The following is a 14,423-nucleotide window of genomic DNA, read 5'->3' on the forward strand; positions in this document are numbered from 1 at the left end:
AGTTGTTCAAGGATATCAGCCAATACCTGTACTGCTCCACCGACGTCACCACAAAAAATAACTTCAAAGACTACAAGGTGCTGCTCGAGATCATGGCTTATTTGGATGTCCCTAAGAGGATTAGGCTTCGTTACACATATCCTATGGACGACACCGTAATGGAAGGGTTCGCCGTAACTCAGGTTATCGGCCAGGACTGGGAGCACCAAGTGAATATGGAAGTTGATCTTATCGACATGGCTGCTGACCAACCTCTCTGCCAGCGTACACAATCTCCTAGCGTCGACCCGGAGTTGATTGATGTGACTTGGGACGGCATGCAAATGACGTTGGAGAGAGATCTCTAGAAGTGATTTCTCCTAGACCAAGGTGTTGGGGGGTCCACCTTTCCTCGGGACAGGGGTTTCTCAGATGACTTCACATCGAGCAAGGAGAGCGGTGGAGGAGCAGCCGGCCCCTAGGTTACCATCATCTGTACATTTACTTTTGTTTTGTTTAACTTGATGTTGATATGGGATGTTAACAACATATTAATATATGATACACTTTTGGAATGACTGTATTAAACTAAGCTATGGGTTTGTTGTTCACCTTCGCTTTTGGTTATTAAGTAAATACACTACTTGTCAAGCTTATATGTTTGTTGTTAAGCTTTATCGCTTGGTTGTTAAGCTTATGATCTTATATTTAAGGTTACGAGTTTGTTGTTAAGAGTAGGGCTTGGTTGTCAAGGTTATGTATTTGTTGTTAAGGTTACGGGATTGTTGCTAAGGTTACGAGTTTGTTGTTAAGCTTAGGACTTTGGTTGTCAAGTTTACGGGTTTGTTGTCCAGATTAACTTTTTGTTGTTAAGGTTGTGGCTTGGTTGTCAAGCTTATGTGTTTGTTGTTAAGCTTTATCACTTGGTTATTAAGGTTATGGAATTATTGTTAAGGTTACGAGTTTGTTGTCAAGGTTATGGGTTCGTTGTTAAGCTTAGGGCTTGGTTATCAAGGTTATAAGATTGTTATTAAGGTTACGAGTTTGTTGTTAAGCTTAGGGCTTTGGTTGTCAAGTTTACGGGTTTGTTGTCCAGATTAACTTTTCGTTGAAGCCAACTTTAATGTAGTTGAAGGCTTTAATAATTTTGAGCACAGGTTCCCAATGTCCAGATCTCTCTTTCAAGGAATCATAATGACTGACAATATTATTATCATCATCAAACTCCAAGAGATGCCAATGATCCCTTTGGACAATGGGAACTAAGAAGTTAGTACACCCTTCATCAAGCAAACTTTTGATGAAGATTTCATATGCTTCTTGGTATTCAGGTCTCTCCACATGTATATGGTGTTGTAATAAAGAATTAGACTGATCAAGAACATTTTAATATAGATTGTAATATATAAGTAGATATACATCTGTCATATACTTACAGGAAAGAATACGGAGACCACCCCATATTTTTTACTGGATGAGGCTTTCTGACTTTCACGTACTATATCCAGCAGCACCTCAACTAGCTATAAGTTGACAATAAGTAATAAATAACAATATTATCTTGGATGATAAACCGACTTTATCAACAGTAAATCTTACTAAATCATCCAATCGACCACCGCGTATAATATTGAGAAGCTCAAACCGGTCAATAAACGACCATGTACCTCTATACACTTTAATAAGGCTGTAAATAAGAATGAAATAATAAATATAGTTAGAAACAAACAAGTAACCTTAACACCAAACCAGTAACATTAACAACAAACCAGTAACCTTAATAACAAACCCGTAACCTTAACAACAAACCAGTAACATTAACAACAAACCAGAAACCTAAACAACAAACCCGTAACCTTAACAACCAAATTATAATATGAGGTAAATACTTACTTGTTACACCTACAAGTGCAAAATTGGTTGAGAACTTTATTCTCCTCTTTCGTAAGTAGCGCAACAACATCTGCTGATACATTATAACTATGTACAAATATGTCATGCCCATCCAAAAACTTGATGACAAAGACTTGATTATCGGGAATCCCCTCGTTTAGCTTATCCCTATAAATTTCTTCTTCCTTGCTCATAGGGGAACTCATGCGTTTTTTTCCAGATTGAGTGGGGATCACATTGTAGCCCAGCAGGCGCTAACTCTGCTTCCTTTTCCTCCACCTGATCTTTCTCCTTTTCCACCACCTCTATAATAACATTGTCCTCTATGCTTTGTTTTTCTTTCTTCTTCTTCCCTTCAGTATAAGGGGTAACTATATGCTTGGAATGCTTCATCGCTCTTCTGACTCTCTTTGTTTTAAGGGGTGCAGTAGCGAGCACCTTTTCACGTGCCACCTTTGCACCCCTCTTTCTCTTATTCATTGGTATAATAAGAGGAGCATCTTCGTCCTCAATAAATGTGTCTATGCATGGAGTGCCTGTTGGAGGGTCTTCCACTGCCGTATCAATGTCATAGTATCTGATAGAGGGACTTCCCCTGTTAGAGCATCTTCGCTCTCCTTATTGATGTCAGAAAAAAATGGTGGATGGACTTCCGCTATTGGAGGGCCTTCACTCTCCTTATTAGCGTCAGCAAAGAATGATTGAGAGCCTTCTCCCTCAAACTATATATCAGTGCCACTCACACTGCGTGGAGTGCCTGATTAAAAAAAATGAAAATTCAGAAATTTATTATGAAAAAACTTAACATCAATTATATAACATTAACAACTAACCTATATACTTAACAATAAATCCGTATATTTAACAATCAATCTCTAACATTAATAATAAATCTGTAACTTTAACAATCAATCCATATACTTAACCACCAATATTTAACCATAACAATCAAATATAATTGGAAACCAAATCTAACATGTACAAGTTTGCAGCTCCATCGCTAGGATGGATACCTTCTCTCCCTCGTTTATTTCTTCTTTCTCTAGGAGAGGATCTTCCACTGCCGTATCAATGTCAGTAGTATCTGTTGGAGAGACTTCCCTTGTTGGAGCATCTTTGCTCTCTGTATTGATGTTAGAAAAAATGGTGGACGGACTTCCGCTATTGGAGGGCCTTCGCTCTCCTTATTAGCATCAGCAAAGAATGATTGATGGCCTTCTCCCTCAAACTGTATATCAGTGCCACTCACGCTGTGTGGAGTGCCTGATTAAAAAAAAAACAAATGAAAATTCAGAAGTTTATTATGAACAAACTTAACATCAGTTATATAACCTTAACAACTAACCCATATACTTAATAATAAATCCGTATACTTAACAATCAATCTCTAACCTTAATAATAAATTTGTAACCTTAATAATAAATTTGTAACCTTAACAATCAATCCATATACTTGACCACCAATATTTAACCATAACAATCAAATGTAATTTGAAACCAAATCTAACTTGTACAAGTTTGCAGCTCCATCGCTGGGCTGGACACCACTGCAACAGGCCTCTTATTCTTATATACAGTGAGACTTCTGGATCGAGCTTCGCTGAGTTCCTCTCTCAGCCTCCTCACTTGAGCAAAGAGTGTAGCCACTTTCACAGAAAGATAACTTATCTTTACACGGTCAGCATCAATCTGATCTTTGAATTTATTCTCATTACCATGAAATAATTTTTTATTCATTGTCACGATGCTCTTCCAATAGATCACTTGCTGAGGCAATTCCATTTTTTCAACTGCCTCATTTGGCTGCTCGACCTCTTCATTAATATTTTATGACATCCCTATGTAATGGACAGATATATTATTATTAAAAAAGATTAATTAAAAAGTACTAAAATTCCACAATTGCTAAATGCTTACCCATCCTTCAAGTGGGATATCATCTTTTGTTTCCTTTTTCTTTGTGAGAAGAGGTTGTCTTGGGCCACGAGCCCTACCGACGTCTCTTGCAGCCGGTTCCTTATTCTTCCCACCCCCTCTCTTCTTCTCTTTCTCCTTCCCTGCTCCCCCCCCCCAAACCACCCTCAATGCTTTGAGCTTGGCCATAGATCTGTGGAAGCTTTATCGTAGCTTTGCTTGTTTTAGCTACAATAGTGGTGAATCTCAAAGATCCAGCAACTTCTCCCAGTCTCACCCAATTTGTGAGGGGAGGCCGCAACGTACTTCCAACTGCTGGCTTCTTGATGCCAGTAAGTTCATAGTACCAAAGTTGTGTTGGCCTTCTTGTTTTGATGATGTTTAACAAACAATTTACTTCTAATATTATTTGTCTAGTGTTTGTTTGGCCTTCTTGTTTTGATGATGTTTAACAAACAATTTACTTCTAATATTATTTGTCTAGTGTTTGTATTTTTGTATTTATTCTAGGCAAACAACGAACAAACAATTTACTTCTAATATTATTTGTCTAGTGTTTGTATTTTTGTATTTATTCTAGGCAAACAACGAATTGGAGGATGGATGGAATTGTGTATTCACAATCATATCCAAAAGAGGTTGGCGGAATTATGGAGTGAAACCTACGTAATTCAAAGTTAAAGATCTAATTACAAGCTTTATCCAAGTTTACCAAGTTGAGCTACAATAAAGATCAAGATCAAGCTTGGGTAATTTAGTTTAGGTGTTATATTATGTGTGTTAAGTACGTTAAGCTCAATATTATATACACACACATTTTATTGGTTTCTTTGTATATATATATAGTCATATATATATACAACACAAGTTTTGGATTTCATGTTTATAAATATGAAATTACATATTTCATATTTATTATTGTGATTTGGTTTAACTACTTAGATATGAAACAAATATATTTTCATATACATACTCATATGTTTCTTATTCTATTGTATTTGTGAAAATATTGTTTTCTTAGTTTATAGACTTAACAATCATTAAATACATCTTTTATTAAGTCTATAAAATCATTTTGTATTATTTCAAAACATGGTTAAGCTAAAATATCAAAACTCATATGTTCACATTTTTATATTTTGGACTATTTTGTAAAATAATGATATTTTTCATTTGGGAGGTCCTTTTTGAAAACCAGTTTTTGTAGCATGTTTATTATCATGTCTATAATTATTTTCCAAAGTTTTACATTTTTCTTAATTTATTTGATATATTTAAACAGGGTTTCAAAATTATCAAACTGCTTCTAAACCTGTTATTTCTTATATCTGTTTGCGGTCGACCACCACGGTCGACCGCGCCTGTGATTTTCCCTTAGTTCGCGGTCGACCGTCACGGTCGACCGTCAGTCTGAAAAATCCCATGATCGACCGCCACGGTCGACCGTAAAAGTTTCTGGATTTTTCCTCATGCTCGAAAGTAGCTCCCGGTCGACCGCAAGAATTTTACGGTCAACCGCTGTTCACCCCAATAGTCATTTTGGTATAGAATCAGATTTCTGATTGTTGCGCTTTTTGGTCATTTCCTTTGGGGTTTTTAGCTGAGGTTTTGGGAGGCTATATATACCCGCTTGCTCTCATCTCTCAAACCAACTAAGAAGTATTTAAAACAAAAGTTTAATAAGGGTTTAAGCTTGGTTAGTTTGTTTTAAGTTTGGAGTTTTTCAAAGAGGAGCTTACATCAGTTGTTGAAGAGTTCATCTTTAATATTTCATCATCCTCTCTTTGTGTTTATAGAGAAGTTTCCTTAACTCTATTTCCTAGCATTTTTACTATTGTATTTCATATCAATCTTATTGCTAGTTCTTCTTGAGTTAAGTTTTATTTATTCTCATTGTTACACACACCCACATGAGCTTATCGTATTTTCATACATAGTATATTTGGGTTGATGAGAGTTGTAACAATTGAGTGTGAGCTTACATTGTGTTCTCATCTATTGTAGAGAACAAGTTATTTGTTATATTGTGAGATTGTAAGGTTTTCGGTGAGCTAGAAAACCGAGTGTGTTGTTGTAAAGTTTTCGGTGAGCTAGAAAACCGAGTGAGAGTGTGAGGTGTGAACGTTGATCGGTGAGCGTTAAAAACCGACATTGTGAGGTGTAAACGTTATTCGGGTAAGCGTAGAAAACCCGGTTGTGATAGTGGAGATCTCCTCGAGGTGAGGAGCGGAGACGTAGGTCGTGGGGACCGAACTCCATGAACATATCATTTGTTTGAGATTTTATTGGCGCACTTATTTTCATGTTCATATCTTATATCGCTATTGTGTATTGCTCTTTGCTTATTTAACCAACTATCTAGTTTATGTTTATTTCACCCTTGCATTAGTTTATATATCCTCGCATATATCTCATAGTATATATCATTGCTAGGATATTGTTCTTTGTTCACATTGATTATTCTTGCTTGTAACATATTGTATATCTTTCTTACAAGAATAATTTGTTAATAAGTTTTAATTGGCATTTAAATCGAATTAGATTAGCATAAGACCCTAATCACCCCCCCTCTAGGGTCTAACAATTGGTATCAGAGCTTGATGCTCTTTGATTTAAGGACTAATCGCCTTGAGTTAAAGATCCAAGTTATCTTTTTGTGCTAATCTAATTTTTGATTTTTACTTTGCTTGCATATATATATATTATGGATATGCACGGTGCACCTTGTTTAGGTTATGCCATGAATGTTGCTCATTGTTTAGATAATCTCTCCTATGCCCAATGGTGTGTTAGATTTAAGCTATTTGTTAGATCTAAACATTTTGAATTATGGGAAATTATAGATTGTGCTTATATTGTACCCACGTTGGAGAAATCCAAGTGGAGTAAAAATGATCATAGAATGATTATCATGAATAATATTTTGTTAGAATATTTGCTAAATGCTTTTAACTCATCTCTCTCTAACAAGTTTGTTCATTTTGATAGTGCTTATACCTTATGAAAATTTATTAAAGCACATCAAGGAGACTTGAAGGCGATCCGACAAGCCTTGGAGGATCCGGCTTCAAGTTCATATGGAGTATTATGCACACGGCCACTAGGCGATAGCCCTAGTGAGGTTTGCGAATTCGAAACCACTAATGATTTATCTAGTGATGAACTTGTTTGTGCTAGTAAAAAATTATTACATGCCTATAACATATTGCATAAAAGTTTTATTGATTTGCAAAGCAAGCATGAAGATTTAAAATCTGATCATGAGAAGTTAGCTTCCAAATTTGATATCATTTCTCAAGAAAGTATTGCTCTTCAAGAAAATAATGATATGTTAAATTTGGAAAATAATAATTTGAAATTGAATATTGCTAACTTGACTCATGACAAAAATAATACCATGTTAGAAGTAAAGAACATAAAAAATGATACTGCTTCTTTTATAAATGACTATTTATGTTCTACTTCTAATAAAAATGCATATGTGGCAAATGATGAGTTGAATGTTGTTAAAAATCGCATTTCATCTTTAGACTCAACTCTTAATACATGCATTGATAACCATAAGAAACTTATGGACAAGTGTGCTAAACTTAGTGTTACAAAATCACCTACACACTATGCACAATTGTATAGTAAAATTTACAAATGTTCAATTTGCGGTCGTAAAGGTCACATTGCTAAATTTTGTTATGATGCACACAAATCTTCTAAGGTTAATGCTTCTTGTGCATCTCATAAGGCTTCTTCATCACATACACATGCACATACTCATCATGTTCATCATAAGCATGTTCATGTGTTTAAATATTATATTTGTGGTCGTTTTGGTCATTTGGCCAAATATTGTTTTGATTTGAAAATTAAGTCTCATTTGTCAAATGTTTCTAGTAGACCATATATTTATAAATGTAATGTTTGTGATAGATTTGGCCACTTAGGAAAGTTTTGTTTTGATAATGTTTCACATTTGCAAAAAGCTTCAAATAATTTACCTTTGTTTGCAAATGTTCCACGTGCACCTTTTAATGGTCAACATACGCAAATACTTCCTTTCCATTGTACATATTACAATCGAAAGGGTCATTTAAATGATTATTGCTATGACCGATCCCGTGCACCATATACGCCCAAGAGGGTTCATAACCCTAGGGTTTTGAGCTTAAATGATAGGGGTCATGTCCCTAAACCTTTTGGTACCAAGATTACTTGGGTACCAAAACAAATTTGATTTTAAACAAAAAAATTTAGTGTTTTTTTTTTGTTTTGAAAATTATGTTTTAAAATATTTTGGTTATGAAAACAATTTTTCTTTGATCAAATCTTTTGTTTTCATGATTATTAGTTTTGATTTTAAATGAGAGGTTTGTATTTATATAACCCTCCGGGTTTATTGGGTGTTTATTCCCAAATCTTGTTTACCATGTGCTAAAAATATTTATACGGGTTGATACTAGCTCAAGAGCTAGATATAGTTGACTCTCTTGATTTTTGAAAATCAATGATGGTTTGGTTTTATGTTTTTATGGATTTCATTTGATTTATGATTTCACTTGAGTGATTTGTTTTCATTTAAAAACTTTTTGCGTGATTCTCATGTTCCTCTTCTTTTGTTTTCATAAATCTATTCTTTTATATGGCTTTTATATTTTTTTTATGTTAATGAGACACTATTTTCATATTGACATATTTATATGTGTTCTCATTGTATTTTTGTATGTGAGTTGTGTTTAGCATGTTTCTCGCTTGCTCACATATGTATGCCTTAGCATTCATTGCATATATTCATTAAGGTATTTTGATAGGGAGAGCAATCCCTATATCTTTCTATGTGGTATACTCACCCATGCATATTGATAGGGGTCTTTCGCTCTCTTCATCCCTTTGTCCCCTTTTTGATGTTATCAAAGGGGGAGAAATATTATGAGTATATTCTTTCTTGTTTATATGCATGATATATTATACTTTGTATATTTATTTCCTTTCATGCATATATCTTTTTTGTAAATTGTTTGTCATCATCAAAACGGGGGAGGTTGTTGGCCTTCTTCTTTTGATGATGTTTAACAAATAATTTACTTCTAATGTTGTTTATCTAGTGTTTGTGTTTTCATATTTATTCTAGGCAAACAACGAGTTGGAGGATGGATGGAATTGCGCATTCACGATCATATCCAATGGAGGTTGGCGGAATTGTGGAGTGAAGCCTACGCAATTCAAAGTTAAAGATCTAATTACAAGCTTCATCCAAGTTTACCAAGTTGAGCTACAATGAAGATCAAGATCAAGCTTGGGTAATTTAGTTTAGGTGTTATATTATGTGTGTTAAGTACATTAAGCTCAATACCATATACACACACATTTTATTGGTTTCTTTGTATATATATGTAGTCATATATATATACAACACAAGTTTTGGATTTTATGTTTATAAATATGAAATTACATATTTTATATTTATTATTGTGATTTGGTTTAACTACTTAGATATGAAACAAATATATTTTCATATACATACTCATATGTTTCTTTTTCTATTGTATTTGTAAAAATATTATTTTCTCAGTTTATAGACTTAACAACCATTATATACATCTTTTATTAAGTCTATAAAATCATTTTGTATTATTTTAAAACATGGTTAAGCTAAAATGTTAAAACTCATATGTTCACATTTTTATGTTTTGGACTATTTTGTAAAATGATGATATTTTTTATTTGGGAGGTCCTTTTTGAAAACTAGTTTTGGTAGCATAATTATTATCATGTCTACAATCATTTTTCAAAGTTTTACATTTTTTTGAATTTATTTGATATTTTTAAACAGGGTTTCAAAATCATCAAACTGCTTCTAAACCTGTTATTTCTTATATCTGTTTGCGGTCGACCGCCACGATCGACTGTGCCTGTGATTTTCCCTTAGTAGCCAGCAGAGACTTTCGCGGTCGACCATCACGGTCGACCGTCAGTCTGAAAAATCCCACGGTCGACTGTAAAAGTTTCTGGATTTTTCCTCAGGCTCGAAAGTAGCTCGCGGTCGACCGCCGTTCACCCCAATGGTTATTTTGGTACAGAATCAGATTTCTGATTCTAGGGTTTTTTGGTCTTTTCCTTTTGGGTTTTTGGCTGAGGTTTTGGGAGGCTATATATACCCCCTTGCTCTCATCTCTCAAACCAACCAAGAAGTTTTAAAACAAAAGTTTAATAAGGGTTTAAGCTTGGTTAGTTTGTTTTAAGTTTGGGGTTTTTCAAAGAGGAGCTTACATCAGTTGTTGAAGAGTTCATCTTCAATATTTCATCATCCTCTCTTTGTGTTTATAGAGAAGTTTTCTTAACTCTATTTCCTAGCATTTTTACTATTGTATTTCATATTAATCTTATTGCTAGTTCTTCTTGAGTTAAGTTTTATTTATTCTCATTGTTACACACACCCACATGAGCTTATCGTATTTTCATACATACTATATTTGGGTTGGTGAGAGTTATAACAATTAAGTGTGAGCTTACGTTGTGTTCTTATCTATTGTAGAGAACAAATTATTTGTTATATTATGAGATTGTAAGATTTTCGGTGAGCTAGAAAACCGAGTGTGTTGTTGTAAAGTTTTCGGTGAGCTAGAAAACCGAGTGAGAGTGTGTGGTATGAACGTTGATCGGTGAGCATTAAAAACCGACATTGTGAGGTATAAACATTATTCGGGTAAGCGTAGAAAACCCGGTTGTGATAGTGGAGATCTCCTCGAGGTGAAGAGTGGAGACGTAGGTTGTGGGGACCGAACTCCGTGAACATATCATTTGTTTGAGATTGCATTGGCATACTTATTTTCATGTTGATATCTTATATCGCCATTGTGTATTGCTCTTTGTTTATTTAACTCACTATCTAGTTTATGTTTATTTCACCCTTACATTAGTTTATATATCCTCGCATATATCTCATAGTATATATCATTGCTAGGATATTGCTCTTTGTTCATATTGATTATTCTTACTTGTAACATATTATATATCTCTCTTACAAGAATAATTTATTAATAAGTTTTAATTGGTATTTAAATCGGATTAGATTAGCATAAGACCCTAATCACACCCCCTCTAGGGTCTAACAAGCTGCACGTGAGAGAAATAGAATCTTAACAAACACCTCTTAACCTTAATAACAAATAAGTAACCATAACAATAAAACCGTAACCTTAACAACCAAACTGTAACCTTAACAACCAAATCGTAACTTTAACAACCAACCTGTAACCTTAATAACTAAACCCTAACATTCACAATCAATAATAAAAAAATAGGATTACTTACACAAACAAGCTGGGTACACCCTTGCAGATATACAAACGTCTTCCCTGGCCTAGGACTCTTTAGTGCCTTTTCAATCGTATCATATATCTCACTGAATATATAGGTCCCCCAAGCAGTGTTATTGGCCATTTTGATGCTGTCAACATACTTGAATAAATACCTAGGAACGCTAACAACACTGCTTGGACACCAGATCATGCTCAGCTGATAGAGGATCTGTAGCAGGACAAAGTCCTTCACATCTCGACGATCAGTTGATTGTACCAGCTTCATGAGCAGATCCTCAACATTGCATGGTCTTGATAAGAAATTAACTATCCAAGAGACGAACCACAAGATCCTTCGCTCTTTGATTCGGCATGGGAACCCAAAGCTACGGCTATAGAGGAAGCTCACGATCTCACTACTCTAGCTCTTGATGGCCTCATTGGTAAGCTTAAGGTTCATGAGAAGAAGCTCAAAGGGAAGGAGAAAGAGGAAGTGCCCCACGGGAAATTGAGGAGCCATTACCAAAAATGAAGACCATATCTCTCAAAGGAGCTAGTGATAACTCATCATCTTCGGATAGTGAAGTTAATTTTTCTAGAGAAGTGGCTCACCTCTCTAGAAGAATATCAAGATTCATAAAAATGAATAAGAAGTTTAATCCCCGATCTAACCACAAATTTTCTTCACGTGTAGGAAAATGCTTTGAATGCAATAAACCGGGTTATATTGCCAAAGATTGCCCTAAGCTCAAGGAGAAATATTTGAAATACAAGAAGAAGAAAGCCATGTATGCCGGATGGGAGGAATCCAAACCAAGCGATTCGGATAGCAATGAAGAATGAGCAAAGATTGCTATTCATGATCCCAACATTTGCTTTATGGCTTATGAAAAGGAGGTAATATCCGATACTGAAAGTGAATCTTTTTACATACAATATGATCTAGCAACCGCATTAGAAGAGTTAAACATTGAGTTTAAAAGAATGACAAAAGAATACTCTTCCTTTAAAAATTTGCATACTTCTTGTGATTCCAAACTTGAGCAACTACAATCATCTCTTGCTTTAAAAGATGAATTGATAGGGGATCTTGATTTTAAAACCAAACAATTAAGATCTAAAATTGAAAGACTTAAAATTGAAAGTGGTAGAATTAGACCTACTCATGCATATTCTAGTCATCATCACTATGAGAGAAATAGGTTTCATAGATCTCATGCTTCCACACACAAGAGAAATTTTGTGTGTACATATTACATAAAACATGGTCATATCTCCATTCATTGTAGGATTAAAGATAATCATGATTATTATGGAATGACATGGGTACCCAAATGTACCAAGTTTACTAACAACCAAGGACCTAAGATTTGGGTACCTAAAGTTACAACACCTTCATCTCTTGTAGGGAACATCATGAACATAACGTAGTACCTTGATAGTGGTTGCTCACATCATATAATGGGCAACAAAGAGCTATTTGCAACCCTATCAAGGATTAAATGAGGTAACATCTCCTTCGGTGGCGGTGAGAAAGGTAAAATCATAGGTATTGGATGCATTGGTAAGATACGAGGTAACATCTCCTTCGGTGGCGGTGAGAAAGGTAAAATCATAGGTATTGGATGCATTGGTAAGATACTTTCTCCCGTTATAGAAGATGTTTATTTGGTTAGTGGCTTGAATCATAATCTTCTTAGCATTAGCCAATTAGTGGCTTGAATCATAATCTTCTTAGCATTAGCCAATTAAGTGATAAAGGTTTTGATATTTCTTTTAAATTGGATAAGTGCATTGTTTAATCAAATGGAAAAATTATTTTTGTTGCTAATAGAAAATCTAATGTATACATTTTTTAGATGAATGAGCTAATAGATCAAGATATTAAATGCCTTGCGACGGTTGATGAAAATCCTTGGATTTGACATAAAAGGCTTGGACATGCCAACATGGAGTTGATATCCAAATTATCCAAGAAGAATCTTGTAAAAGGGTTACCAAACTTGCATTTCATCAAAGATACCATTGTAAAGATTGTGCTAAAGGTAAACAAACTAAGTCTACCTTCAAATCCATAAATGAGGTATCAACTTTTAAACCCTTGCAATTACTTCATCTTGATCTCTTTGGTCCTATGCGTGTTACCTCTCTAGGAGGCAAACACTATGTTTTTGTTATCATTGATGATTTCTCTCGTTTTACATGGACAATCTTTCTTGGTAGTAAAGATGAATGTTTTGAAGAATTTTCAAATTATGTCAAAAGAATTGAAAATAAAAATGAGTTGAAAGTTGTTAAAATTAGAAGTGATAATGATGGTAAATTTCAAAATAAAATTTTTAATGATTTTTGTGCATATCGTGGTATAACTCATTTATTTTTCGCTCCAAGAACACCACTACAAAATGGTGCCGTTGAACGAAAAAATCGCACCAGGCATGAACAATGATAAATACTTTTGATTTACCTAAATATTTTTGGGCGGAAACCGTCAATACGGCTTGCCACGTTTTGAATTGTGTTTTGATTCAACCAAAGCTTAGGAAAACTCCTTATGAACTATTTTATGGAAAAATCCCTTTTATTGGATACTTTCGTATTTTTGGTTGTAAATGTTTTATCTTGAGCACCAAAGATCACCATGATAAATTTGATTCAAAAATTGATATTGGTATTTATTTTAGGATATGCTCCTCGAAGTAAGGCTTATAGGGTTTTCAATAAACGAACTCTTATTGTTGAAGAATCTATAAATGTTACTTTTGATGAGACTAATATTGGTTTACAAGTTGGGTTACCTAGGAAAGATGATGATGATGTTGAGGGAGGATTGGAATTTTTGCAACTAAATAAAACACCCTCAATAGATGCTCAAAAGGATGGGGAAAGCAACAACATTCAAGAGCAAGAGCAAAAAGAACAGCTACCAAAACTCATACCCAAATCTCCCCAAATCCCGTAAAAATGATTTTCTAAAACTGTACTAAAAAAACCCATTGGGCGAACGACGGTCGACTGTGGGAATTTCGCGGTCAACCGCGAGTAACTCCAGAAACTATTTTGGGCTCTGGACATCAGTCGGTCGACTGTGGCGGGCGATCGCAAAACTCTCTGGACTGCATCCTGTCAACTGTCGAAAACCATCCTGAGTCTCTGGACTCAAGGCGGTCGACCGTGACGGTCGACCGCAAACTGATACATAACAAATACAGGTATAAAAACAGTTTTTGACTCTTTTTAAAAATACTCAATTGACTTTTAAACATTGTGTAACTTTGTAAAATATTTTTAATACTAAAAACAAACTGTTTAGAAAAGGAATTTTGCGAATAGGTCCTTATACTT

The sequence above is a fragment of the Asparagus officinalis genome, chromosome 7 (assembly GCF_001876935.1).
Source record: "Asparagus officinalis chromosome 7, Aspof.V1, whole genome shotgun sequence".
Taxonomy (NCBI): Eukaryota; Viridiplantae; Streptophyta; class Magnoliopsida; order Asparagales; family Asparagaceae; genus Asparagus; species Asparagus officinalis.